This window comes from Schistocerca serialis, chromosome 2 (assembly GCF_023864345.2).
Source record: "Schistocerca serialis cubense isolate TAMUIC-IGC-003099 chromosome 2, iqSchSeri2.2, whole genome shotgun sequence".
Lineage (NCBI taxonomy): Eukaryota > Metazoa > Arthropoda > Insecta > Orthoptera > Acrididae > Schistocerca > Schistocerca serialis.
Genome location: NC_064639.1, coordinates 594,074,149 through 594,085,421, shown reverse-complemented (window position 1 = coordinate 594,085,421; position 11,273 = coordinate 594,074,149). Strand labels below are relative to the sequence as shown.

The 11,273-nt window shown below is 43.6% G+C and overlaps 1 pseudogene; it reads right to left on the bottom strand.

The window, feature by feature from the left end:
- Positions 1 to 10,769: 10,769 nt before the first annotated feature.
- LOC126458652 (5S ribosomal RNA) lies at positions 10,770 to 10,887 on the bottom strand (annotated as a pseudogene).
- Positions 10,888 to 11,273: the final 386 nt, after the last annotated feature.

Sequence of the window (11,273 nt, the reverse complement as noted above, 5' to 3'; positions counted from 1 at the left end):
TAGTAATACACGTCGCTTGCTTTCACAACACAAACTTTTTTTTTACACCAAAGAGAAAGAGATTTACTCAAAGATATCATAATACGTAATTCCATGAACCACGACCGTACAGCAGAAAAATCTCTGGAATGAGCATTGCGTTCTGCGCATGTTAACATTGAACTGGGATTGTGAAGTGATCTCTGGTTACCGCTGTTTGCATACGCTTTCTACAGAGTTCGAAACCTTTTGTGTTACACGAGTACATTTATGTTACATTGAAGATGTACTATGAGAAATGCAAGATTACCCCAGTATTTAACTTTTACTGACAGTTGTGTCATAAGTTTACGTCAATTCTGTCTCTGTCTGTCTGTCTCTCTCTCTCTTTGTGTGTGTGTGTGTGTGTGTGTGTGTGTCTGTGTGGGAGGGCAGGGGTAGGACGGTGGGTGGGTGCAGGAGAGTGAGCCGTCTTCTACATATTTTTAATATTTGTAGTACATTTATCCAGCTGTTTGATTTTTTCACTTGTTCCTCATGCTGCAGTATTGTGCGGGGTTGCACAAAAAAATTAAAAAACATAAAACGCTAAAGTGCATCAAAGTGTTACCAGTAAGCAAATTTATGTTATTACACGCAAACAAGAGAAAAATGAATACGTAGAAGGTTATTAAGAAGCGGGTGGTATAGTCGCTGATGTTCGACAAATTTAGCGTTTTTCGGGACGCTCTCAAAGGCAGTGTCGAACTATTAAGTCGATTTGAAATGGCATTAAAGCAAAAATGACTGAAACAGACTCGGAAATGCGCCGCATCAAACCGAAAACTAACGGTGACTGTCACAGAAATAAAAAAAGGCACAAGTGAGCTGTGACATATGTCCCAAAGAAACGAAATAGCTCTTGCGTCTGGTCTTCCAAGCTAACAGCCTTGTTTTCTTTCCAGATATCAGATGCAAAATGTTATGATGTATACGAAACGCCTACGCCAAATCCATACCACTTACGAATAGAATCTGTCTGTAATAGCGATGTAATGACATTCTAAATGTACAGGACGCTTTACTAAGAAATCCACACCAACCCGAAATCACGTAACCAGAGTGGAAATGTACGAGTATGTTGACAACACAAAATTTGTTCTGCATATCTGAATGCTCACTCCAGAGATACTTCTACTCTATGGCTGCGACATGTGCTTTTACAAAAGGATGTTTAAGGTTAGATGGCTAAAAAGAGTAATTAATGTAGGGGTACTCAATCGCATTGAGAAGAAAAGACCTTAAAGGCACAGCTTGAGTAAAACAAAGTTAGGCGCCAAGGAATTACTATTTTAGTAATTATGACCTAACCTCTCTCACCCTATTTACTTGTTGCAGATTGATAAACCAACCTGCATTGGCACATACTACCACTGCGAAATACGAGCACCCAGAATGGAAATGCTGCGAAAAAATTATGTATGGAGAGAGCCCAAGATAAATGCTCCCGAGAGTTAAGGTGTTTTACAGAATTTAAATTTTTTACAGAATTTCCTTTCATTCACAACTGTTACATTGATCTGCTCCATATAAATTATTATTTTTCTTCGTTGTCATTAGATAATTTTAATATAAATAACATTAAACTTATAAGTAAATCGTCGCTCTTAGCGGAACAAAACTGACAGTTGTATGGGTAATTTCGAGTGCCCCAAGAACGTGTAACAGGACCGTTACGATTTATATTGTACATAGATGACATAGCGGTTAACATCGGAAGCTCCATGAGAGTGTTCGCAGATTATACTGTTATCCATAAGATGGTAGCGACTCGAGAAGACTGCAGGAAGACCTAAATGATGCAACGGCTGGCAGCCAACCCTCGAAGTAAATAAATATAAAAAAACAGCACATAAATAGGCATTGCAAATGCACTGCAGGAGTTTTCTGAGTGAATAGTAATACGCAAAGTAAGAAAAAAGTACAAGAGTACTGATAATAATAACGCCGTGTGGCTCAGTGGTCGGGAGAAAATCTTTCTATTAGAGGCAGTTCGGGCGTCTTGTGTGCCCCTAATCTATGGCCGTTATCCTACCGGTGAAAGTGGGCTTTCAGTTTAATGTGGAGTCCGAACCACGTCTCCTTCCTGGCGATTCTTCCAATCATTGAGAGGTTGAAGGCTACACTAAAGGCGGAAAGAAGATTCTGTGGTCCGGGTGGGTCTATATCCCGCGACCTCTGATATTCCTGGCCGGACACCAGTGTACTGTAATAAATCAAATACGCCAACGGAGTACAGGTGTCCTGCTATTACTTCTATCAAAAATGTCGCTGTCTTCCAATTCAAATTAAAAGTAAATGACGATACTCAGTTTCATTTACAGATGGTCAGTTGTGTATCTGTGTTGTGTCTGTGTCGGGTGGGGGGGGGGGGGGGGGAGAGAGAGAGAGAGAGAGAGAGAGAGAGAGAGAGAGAGAGAGGGGGGGGGGGGAGGGGCTGAGTAAAACATTTGGAAGGTGTCCAAGAAATGAATATTGCAAGTAGGTTCAGTTGCATGTAGGGCATATGAAAAGACTTGCAGAGGGCTATTATAGAGAGTTCCATTCAATGTGTCAACAACAAAAAAGGACCGACCTTTTGCAATTAGTCAGCCTGCAATAAAGTGACACTAAACGTAAAGAAGACATATACTATGAATTTCGGTTTGAAGAGGGAAAATAACACTGTTAAATTGAATGTAGATGGCACCTCTACAGAACGTGTAACTAGCACAATATTTCTATGACTGAATATTGATTCGCAGTTGATGTGAGAGTACAAAGATACTTCCAAATAGAATGTCATCAGCTTACTATGTCCTTAGGTTTCTTTAATCAGGCTGTAACATACTTTTTATATGTGCACTAAATTCTTAGCAATGGAACTCTTCCTGGGGAACAAATGCACAAAATGTGGACTCAATTTTCTAACTACAGAAAAAGCCCACAAGAATAGTAACCAACAATATTAGTCGATCTCAGTGTAAACAGAATTTCTACCAAGGAATGGACTGTACAATAAAACTTATTTAAAAAGGCAGTAAAAAGCACCTGTTCATCAATTCACTCTCTGCATTGACGGTTTACTTAGATAGCACAGACTAGACGTTTGGTAAAAAATGTAATACATGTAAATAAAAATAACAATAATGAAACATATATCCTTTCACATACCATTTTCATACAATTTTTTTCTATCTCTTTTTTTTCTTTTCTGGAAAAGATTGCTCCCAAAAAGTAAAGTATAATACAAACACATTATACTCTCTCTGAGGTCAACATCTAACTTTTTTATAGAGGTATGCTGACTCAATTTTTTCTGGCTAGCACTTGGGAAGTTACTGTACACACAATAGAGGCAGACATCGCCACTACGACTCTGACATCCACTGATAGTGTGTGTGGTGACATGTTACGAAACAATGTGTGTATAGTGTGTGCAGTGTATGTACAGCGACTGGCAGTGAGAAATGAATGAACACTGTAGCACTAGGCACTTAAATTTTGCGAAAGAGTATTGAACACTAAGGATAAACCAAATGAGGCAGCACTGTTTTAAAAAGAGTGGCCTTATATTCTGCAGGGTGCATGCTCCAACATTCATCCGGCCATTATGATTCAGGTTTTCCGTGGCTTCCATAAAGTACTTCCTGCAATGCGGGGATTGTGCCTACTACATCAGGCCACGCCAATCCATGTGCTTCGCGAGCACCGGCCCGCATCGGCAAAAGCACCCTCTGGTGCTCCGCTGTGGCTGTGTAAGGTGAGGTAGACAGACGCAGCATTGCCGTGGCAGTGGTTGGGGAGGAACCTGTTGTGGCAGCGTTTAGCGAGGCGAGAGTCGTGTTGTTTTTGGTGAATGGCGCTCGGCAAATCAGAGGGCGTCAGATGGCGTACCGGTATTGAAACGAATAATAATAATAATAATGTCAATTTAACGTTCCATACTTAGCTTTGCAGATGACTTGGCGATTCTAACTGACAATGAAGAAACAGCAGTGAAACAAATTGAGACCCTCAAAGAATGTGTAGAGAAGGTTGGGCTGCAAATCTCCTTTGAGAAGACTGAATTCATGTGTTTCGAAACTTAAAACAATTATGGTGAAATCAACAGATTCAAACACTTTAAGTACCTCGATGAAATTATTGAACCAACGCGACTTGAAAAAATTGCACAAAAAACAGATTGCAGAAAATCAAGAAAGCGTCTGGACTTGTTTCAAGTTTGTGTAACCAAAAATGCCTGCCAAAAGGCACTAAAATCAGACACTAGAACACAGTAATCAAACCGACAGTCACATATGCAAGTGAAGCACTCTCATTGAATCGAAAACTAGATTTATGAGGAATTAAGAAAGGACAGAGAAAGATTATTACAAAAATTCTGGGACCATGATACACAAAAGATGGATACAGACTGCAAACCATCGAGACAACAGAAAAAGTGTCAAACATCGAAACTGGCATCAGAAAGAGACGAATGAAGTTCTATGAACACCTAGACAGATTACCTGGAAACAGATTAATTAAACCGCTATTGGCCTATGTGACATCCCTTAAAGCATCAATACCTTTGGTAACTGAAGTTAAGAATGATTTGATAAAAACAAAAATTGTGATAACAAACAACCAAAAGCAAAATGGGTAAGCAGAAGTTTATTCCAGAGATGGAACCAAACCCATACCGACCAAAGTGGACTGAAGAAAGAAAGAAAGCCTTTGGGGAGAAAATGGAGAAATACACTCCTGGAAATTGAAATAAGAACACCGTGAATTCATTGTCCCAGGAAGGGGAAACTTTATTGACACATTCCTGGGGTCAGATACATCACATGATCACACTGACAGAACCACAGGCACATAGACACAGGCAACAGAGCATGCACAATGTCGGCACTAGAACAGTGTATATCCACCTTTCGCAGCAATGCAGGCTGCTATTCTCCCATGGAGACGATCGTAGAGATGCTGGATGTAGTCCTTTGGAACGGCTTGCCATGCCATTTCCACCTGGCGCCTCAGTTGGACCAGCGTTCGTGCTGGACGTGCAGACCGCGTGAGACGACGCTTCATCCAGTCCCAAACATGCTCAATGGGGGACAGATCCGGAGATCTTGCTGGCCAGGGTAGTTGACTTACACCTTCTAGAGCACGTTGGGTGGCACGGGATACATGCGGACGTGCATTGTCCTGTTGAAACAGCAAGTTCCCTTGCCGGTCTAGGAATGGTAGAACGATGGGTTCGATGACGGTTTGGATGTACCGTGCACTATTCAGTGTCCCCTCGACGATCACCAGTGGTGTACGGCCAGTGTAGGAGATCGCTCCTCACACCATGATGCCAGGTGTTGGCCCTGTGTGCCTCGGTCGTATGCAGTCCTGATTGTGGCGCTCACCTGCACGGCGCCAAACACGCATACGACCATCATTGGCACCAAGGCAGAAGCGACTCTCATCGCTGAAGACGACACGTCTCCATTCGTCCCTCCATTCACGCCTGTCGCGACACCACTGGAGGCGGGCTGCACGATGTTGGGGCGTGAGCGGAAGACGGCCTAACGGTGTGCGGGACCGTAGCCCAGCTTCATGAAGACGGTTGCGAATGGTCCTCGCCGATACCCCAGGAGCAACAGTGTCCCTAATTTGCTGGGAAGTGGCGGTGCGGTCCCCTACGGCACTGCGTAGGATCCTACGGTCTAGGCGTGCATCCGCGCGTCGCTGCGGTCCGATCCCAGGTCGACGGGCACGTGCACCTTCCGCCGACCACTGGCGACAACATCGATGTACTGTGGAGACCTCACGCCCCACGTGTTGAGCAATTCGGCGGTACGTCCACCCGGCCTCCCGCATGCCCACTATACGCCCTCGCTCAAAGTCCGTCAACTGCACATACGGCTCACGTCCACGCTGTCGCGGCATGCTACCAGTGTTAAAGACTGCGATGGAGCTCCGTATGCCACGGCAAACTGGCTGACACTGACGGCGGCGGTGCACAAATGCTGCGCAGCTAGCGCCATTCGACGCCAACACCGCGGTTCCTGGTGTGTCCGCTGTGCCGTGCGTGTGATCATTGCTTGTACAGCCCTCTCGCAGTGTCCGGAGCAAGTATGGTGGGTCTGACACACCGGTGTCAATGTGTTCTTTTTTCCATTTCCAGGAGTGTATTTGGAAAATAAGAAGAACCCTAAGAAAGACTTAAAATCACCTGCTAATCGTTCTTGAATGGGGACATTCGCTAATGATAATAATAATAATAATGTTAATTTTGTGTACAGACAGAAAGAATGGTTTTATAGCGCTCCTTTTTTACACTAATTTACAACACTTTTTGTTTATCTTTGGCATCGCTTTGAAGCCACTAATTTTCCTATATTTGGAACAATCGTTTTGGCAGTTGGATTTCGAAGTATAGCAGCTTCCAACGAAGCATCAGACAAACCTGACCTTAGTTTTGTTTTGTTAATGTTCATAACTGAAAACATTTATTCACAAACGAGCGTTGTTCCGAATATAGCAACACATTTCAGTTCAAGGGAATGAATCTCGGGACTTCTTGTTGATCAACACCTTTAGAAAATGAAATCAGATCACCTTTGTAATGATAATATAGTCTGTCGGTAAACTGAAGAACGAAGAGCGAGTCCCCTCTACCTTTCCAGCTGCGTCACAAGGCGCTTCTACAGGCTGTTTCACAACGTAGTACCGGACCTGCCGCGGAGCGCGCTTAAATGTGTGGCGACGCCGTGGACAGATATGTCCCGGCAGCGTTTATTTTTAGACAGATGTGATAAGACCATAATGAATACGAGGAATATTAGCCAAAAGTTCTTTTTATGTCGCATCTTTTACACACGCCTTAATAACATTAGTGATGATCGAACGCGCATTACTCCGCAAATATCTCCTCTTCTTCGTATTCTGCGCATTTTCTTGCAATGCAGGACGGTTATCCATCACTTCCGGATACCGAAGTATATCAGTGAGTACGCAAAGTTAACTGACTGACACTGGCAACTAAGATCTCTCGAACAGAACCGACGTATTGTATATCACTGCACCCCTATCTACACCGCTAGAGAGGTAACGGGCAACTGATTTGGGGTGCCTCTGTAGACCAGTGGCAGGGTCCTTTCAGGAAAAGGCCACTTCCTCCACCAAATACGCAGCTCGCTCTTGAGTTTACAGGCAGACTATAGCAGTCTATCAAAATTGAATCGCATTGTAGTTTTATCAGCTCCGTTTGGAGACTTTTTTGGGGCATACTCTGGGCACACCGAAAAAGACGTCATAAAATCTTTGAGTGTAAATTTTACTTGTTTCATTTCTTCAAATCTGTCTTCAAATTCTTTGTGCAATGACTGTAACACTTTTGTGTACTCGCTGATGTGTTCATAAGTATAAGGTTTATCTGTTTAGCAAGAGTAATAGAAGGCAGATTTCAGGCTATCTAACAGATCAAAACGAAAATTTCTCTTCCGACACTGACAATGTTGAGTGTTTATGGAAAAAGTTCAAGGCAATCGTAAAATGCGTTTTAGACAGGTAAGTGCCGAGTAAAACTGTGAGGGACGGGAAAAACCCACCGTGGTACAACAACAAAGTTAGGAAACTACTGCGAAAGCAAAGAGAGCTCCACTCCAAGTTTAAACGCAGCCAAAACCTCTCAGACAAACAGAAGCTAAACGATGTCAAAGTTAGCGTAAGGAGGGCTATGCGTGAAGCGTTCATTGAATTCGAAAGTAAAATTCTATGTACCGACTTGACAGAAAATCCTAGGAAGTTCTGGTCTTACGTCAAATCAGTAAGTGGCTCGAAACAGCATATCCAGACACTACGGGATGATGATGGCATTGAAACAGAGGATGACACGCGTAAAGCTGAAATACTACACACCTTTTTCCAAAGCTGTTTCACAGAGGAAGACCGCACTGCAGTTCCTTCTCTAAATCCTCGCACAAACGAAAAAATGGCTGACATCGAAATAAGTGTCCAAGGAATAGAAAAGCAACTGGAATCACTCAATAGAGGAAAGTCCACTGGACCTGACGGGATACCAATTCGATTCTACACAGAGTACGCGAAAGAACTTGCCCCCCTTCTAACAGCCGTGTACCGCAAGTCTCTAGAGGAACGGAGGGTTCCAAATGATTGGAAAAGAGCACAGATAGTCCCAGTCTTCAAGAAGGGTCGTCGAGCAGATGCGCAAAACTATAGACCTATATCTCTTACGTCGATCTCTTGTAGAATTTTAGAACATATTTTTTGCTCGCGTATCATGTCATTTCTGGAAACCCAGAATCTACTATGTAGGAATCAACATGGATTCCGGAAACAGCGATCGTGTGAGACCCAACTCACCTTATTTGTTCATGAGACCCAGAAAATATTAGATACAGGCTCCCAGGTAGATGCTATTTTTCTTGACTTCCGGAAGGCGTTCGATACAGTTCCGCACTGTCGCCTGATAAACAAAGTAAGAGCCTACGGAATATCAGACCAGCTGTGTGGCTGGATTGAAGAGTTTTTAGCAAACAGAACACAGCATGTTGTTATCAATGGAGAGACGTCTACAGACGTTAAAGTAACCTCTGGCGTGCCACAGGGGAGTGTTATGGGACCATTGCTTTTCACAATATATATAAATGAGTTAGTAGATAGTGTCGGAAGTTCCATGCGGCTTTTCGCGGATGATGCTGTAGTATACAGAGAAGTTGCAGCATTAGAAAATTGTAGCGAAATGCAGGAAGATCTGCAGCGGATAGGCACTTGGTGCAGGGAGTGGCAACTGACCCTTAACATAGACAAATGTAATGTATTGCGAATACATAGAAAGAAGGATCCTTTATTGTATGATTATATGATAGCGGAACAAACACTGGTAGCAGTTACGTCTGTAAAATATCTGGGAGTATGCGTGCGGAACGATTTGAAGTGGAATGATCATATAAAATTAATTGTTGGTAAGGCGGGTACCAGGTTGAGATTCATTGGGAGAGTCCTTAGAAAATGTAGTCCATCAACAAAGGAGGTGGCTTACAAAACACTCGTTCGACCTATACTTGAGTATTGCTCATCAGTGTGGGATCCGTACCAGGTCGGGTTGACGGAAGAGATAGAGAAGATCCAAAGAAGAGCGGCGCGTTTCGTTACCGGGTTATTTGGTAACCGTGATAGCGTTACGGAGATGTTTAATAAACTCAAGTGGCAGACTCTGCAAGAGAGGCGCTCTGCATCGCGGTGTAACTTGCTCGCCAGGTTTCGAGAGGGTGCGTTTCTGGATGAGGTATCGAATATATTGCTTCCCCCTACTTATACCTCCCGAGGAGATCACGAATGTAAAATTAGAGAGATTAGAGCGCGCACGGAGGCTTTCAGACAGTCGTTCTTCCCGCGAACCGTACGCGACTGGAACAGGAAAGGGAGGTAATGACAGTGGCACGTAAAGTGCCCTCCGCCACACACCGTTGGGTGGCTTGCGGAGTATCAATGTAGATGTAGATGTAGATGTAGATCTAAATTCAAGATTTTTTGAGAGGGAGTGGTCCTTGAAGCTGACTTTTAAACAGCAAAAGCTGCAATTTGAAACCTGCAATATGGTCACACATACAACCGATTAATTTATTTTTACCTTGCAACGAGATATTTAAATCATTAAATATGCCGTTATGTCTTTCATGATAGCTTGGTCAGCGATCCATTGCTCATCATCTAAGTCTGACTGTGGTGAACCTCTCATATCAGTGAACAGAGCTATTTCTTTTCTCAAACCGAAGAAGATTGAGAGTACTTTTGAGCAACTTAACCATCGTGCGACACAATGAAAGGGAGTGTCTTTGTGAATTAATTCGAGATCCAAAAATCCTTTAAGTTCCTGATGATACAAGCCTTGCTTTCTACAAAAACGCACAATTTTTGCAACTTCACCATGATGGATCTAAGCTTGTGGAAAACCTTTGCACATAGCTGTTCTTGATGTAAAAGGCAGTGTATTGTCCTCGGTAACAGTGAAATCTTTCTCGAAACTCTTTACAAAAATGCAAGTTGAGCCGTGCTACTATTTATTGTCAGTGCTCTCATCGAAGACAATCGATTACTCTACGAAGTTACGACGTTTATGGCGCAACTTCTCCTTTAATTCCGCACCAATATCTTGCACTCTTCGAGAAATTCTATGTTCAGACAAGCTTAACAGCTCAAATTGGGCCACTACAGACGGGCATATTACCTTCGTACACTCTACAAAACACTCTTTTACAAACCGGCCTTCTCTAAAATGTCTTCCACTTTTTGCAATTTTCAGTGCAACAATGTAGCTTCCTCGAAGCACGGTTTCCGATATGTAGTTCAGCTCAGATCTCTGCGGGTAATTTGGTTTAACAACAATATCCCAAGTGAAGTAGGGCAAGTTTCTACAGATAGGAGTAGTATTACAAAAAAATATATTTTTCTTTTTCCTTTAGAATGAACAGTAAAACAAGGCTTGCCTCTTCAGACTGTGGCAATTCTGATTTTAATTTAGTAATCAGTTCGCTTCTGTCCATTCCAACAATCCCTTCGTGTGTTTAAATCCTCTCGAACAGGCCATGAAGGCCCAAGGGTACCGACCGACCGCCGCGTCATCCTAACCCCACAGGCGTCACTGGATGCGGAGATGGCGGGGCATGTGGTCAGCACATCGCTCTCCCGGCCGACTCGGTTTCCGAGACCGGAGCCGCTACTTCTCAATTATATAGCTTCTCAGTTTGCCTCACAAGGGCTGAGTGCACCCCACTTGCCAACAGCGCTCGGCCGACAGGATGGTCACCCATCCATGTGCTAGCCCAGCCCGACAGCGCTTAACTTCGGTGATCTGACGGGAACCGGTGTTGCCACTGCGGCGAGGTTGTTGGCCTTCGTGAGTTGAGAAATGTTTATTTTCGTAGTGACGGCGCATTGTCCATGCTTTGATATTTACTGCAGAGTGGCATAGTAAGCACAGTGCTTTCCCGTCAATCTTTACAGAGAAATCTACGAATCTTCCTACTGAGCATTAACAAATGGCACATCTAAATGCGAATCTTTTCTGCTCATGTTGAACGCTCGCAAGACAGATTAACAGTGTCCCCTTTGATAAGATTCCGGACGGATACTTCAGCGCACCGAAGACGACGCTGTCTCTGTCACACACGTGCTGCTGCAGCCGCCACACTGGAGGAAAGGGGGGAGGGATGGAAAAAGCACCGGTGTCGCTCGGTGTGGCACTGAGCACGCAGGCACTAAGTGCTCCAGTTGGCGTG